The sequence below is a fragment of the Chrysochloris asiatica genome, unplaced genomic scaffold (assembly GCF_000296735.1).
Source record: "Chrysochloris asiatica unplaced genomic scaffold, ChrAsi1.0 scaffold00816, whole genome shotgun sequence".
Taxonomy (NCBI): Eukaryota; Metazoa; Chordata; class Mammalia; order Afrosoricida; family Chrysochloridae; genus Chrysochloris; species Chrysochloris asiatica.
This window is the reverse complement of record NW_006409334.1, coordinates 25,827-28,499: the sequence shown is the minus strand read 5'-3', so window position 1 is coordinate 28,499 and position 2,673 is coordinate 25,827. Positions and strand designations below refer to the sequence as shown.

The following is a 2,673-nucleotide window of genomic DNA, read 5'->3' as shown; positions in this document are numbered from 1 at the left end:
AAGTTAATCACTCCCCTCCTTGTATAAATTGCCTACCTTTACATTTCCAGCCCTCACAGTCAGTCCTGATAACAATTATTCACTATTGTATCAAAAGAGATCTATCTGCATTTAATTTCATCAGCCCGCCTAGAGAGATTGACTACTACTCACTGGAGATTCTACCTTCCTCCAGGCCCTCTTGAAAGCTTGTAAGCCAGTCACTTCTTGCCTTTGAAGTCCCCCCACCTGATTTTGTGTAGCCAATGTCCAAGTTGCCCATCCCTGTCTACTCTGTGTGTGCAGGGGGTGGGAATGATTCTTGCTGTAAGGATTTGTATTCTCTTTTGAGCTACTGCTTCCATAGGTGTAGTTCAAGTTCATCAAATTGTTTCAGATTACTTTTTTTTTCCTCTTCCGGTTGAGCTCTGATCATTCAGTCATTGAAGCCAGGTCAAGTGGGTATTATCTACAAGTGTAGGTGCTCTTGTGCATATGCCCTCTTGATGCTTCACATTCCCTTCTAGTCCTCTGTGGCTATGTCACTGACTCTGGGTCCGAGAGTCCACATGTCTTGCACACTGATAGCCAAGCAGGTCTTCACCCGGGTTCACAGGAGTGTATTGAACATTGTAGGTCTTAGCTCGCCACTTCATTGCTGTTTTTCCCTCACTTCTCCTTGTCGGTGAAGAGAGTGGTCACCAATCAGAGCATGTATTTGCATTCAGTCTTAGTCTTGGAATGGGGTTTGCACTGAGGGGACCCGATCACTTGCCTTGAAGTTTCCTGGGCAAGCAATTTGCTTGTTTTTGTAGTAACAGTCGGTCTGCCTATGTTGTTTTATATTTTTCCTGTAGGTCTTTCTTTCAAGCAGTATTTTCTGTTCTTGTAGCAGCTCCAGGATGGTCTGCTCATCCTTTGAAGGGGAAATTTCCCATCTCTGGAGATCTGGATGTGGTTCAGGCTTGTACCTATAGTCTTATGTATTACAGAAGCTCCACAGGCAGCCTCCTTCACTGGAAATGCTGTAGCCCCATTTTAGGTATTCCAATCACTTGTATCAAGAAGACGGACTTACAAGCTTTCTATGGTTATGTTTCTGGCTATTCCTTTCTCTTCCCCTTCAAGGGTCTATTTTATAACTCAAAAGACAGCCAAATATCTTAACATTATTCCCCTCTTTTCCCCATTCCAACCATGTCTCAGTCTATGTATCCCAGAGCCCTTTGGTTCCAAGGTAGTGCATACATTATTATTTATCGCTGTCCCACTTAACCCCTTGAGACCTGCCTAATTGTTCTACCCCGATGGGGTTTTCGTTTCCCAAGGCTGTCACCTTTTTCCTTGTCATCAATGAATATGTGATGCCTTGCTGAATCAGAGTGTGAGGGACATTTTAGGTCTCAGCGGTCATTGATAATGTGGACCAGGGTGAGTGCCAGAAGAGTGGGCCTTCCTGGATGTTGCACAGATTAAATTCTACAGAGCTGTGAGGATGGAATCCTAGAGACTTGGCCTCACTGGGGGACAATGAGACCTTTTATTGTGATGGGTATTCCTGTAGTCAGGAGAAGTAATTTACACATCAGGATTACTTCAGTATTTGCGTTGAGGAATGGGATTACACTGTTACAAAAAACAAGAACCATCTCATATTCTATGGAGCTTCCATATCCTGGATGCCCCAGATAAATAAATCTCTTAATGTGAAAGTGAGTTTTCACATATTTCTCTGGTGATTAATAACCCTGACACTCACAAAGGGTTATGAATGTAACTTCTGCCTTTAGGGGTTCCATTGGGACTCACCCTTCAGAGATTTGAGTGGGATTTTGCAGAGACTTTTAACTGTGCTTATTACAAGTTTAATGTATCATTGTGATGCAAATGAACTCATAAGCATTTCTTCTTTTTTTAGTGTTTTAATTTTTGGTATTATTTTCTGTTTCATATGAGCATAAGTCAAAAGTTGTATCATCGATATAAACACCTAGAGTATTAAGACCTTACATATTTAAGGATAGAGAAAAACACTGTTAACTGATGATATATGGAGGGGATAATAATCAATATAATGAAATAAGCTATATGAATGGTTGAATGTGAAGCTGATGATGTGCCCTGTAAACTTTCACTCAATCAAAAATAAAAACATTTAATAAAAAAAAGACCTTACATATTTAGATGTAGAAAGATGCTGTACGAAATTATTAAATTGATCTCTGAGATTTTGGCACAGTAAACCAACGGCATGTGCTGCATGGACAGGTTTAAGAAGTCTAGGTAAGTGTTCCTCACTGTGGATTGTAATATATGTGGATAATATGCAGCATATACCAAGGTGCACACAGGTGTGCATAAGACCACACCTGTACATCTGTGTGCACTACCAATGCTAGCAACAATTTAATAAATGGTGGGAGGGCAAAAAAGTAACACTTTACAGAATTCCTGTTAAGAAATATTGAAGAATTGATTACAACATAGAATTTGGTAAATACCACAGTCATTATAACCACAGGTAGCAACCAATTAATATAAAATGTGAAGAAACAGAATATTAGCAGTCTCAAAGTGTTGTCTTATGAGAATCTTAATAATTAAAAGGTGAAAACAATGGGCTCGATAATAGGACAGAATGAAAAGAAATGTACTAAATATAAAAATCAAAGTCTTAAAACCAAATACATAATC

General features: G+C 39.5%; 1 pseudogene; it reads right to left on the bottom strand.

The window, feature by feature from the left end:
• LOC102811507 overlaps window positions 1-2,673 on the bottom strand; it is a 14,333-nt pseudogene that overhangs the window by 11,029 nt on the left and 631 nt on the right.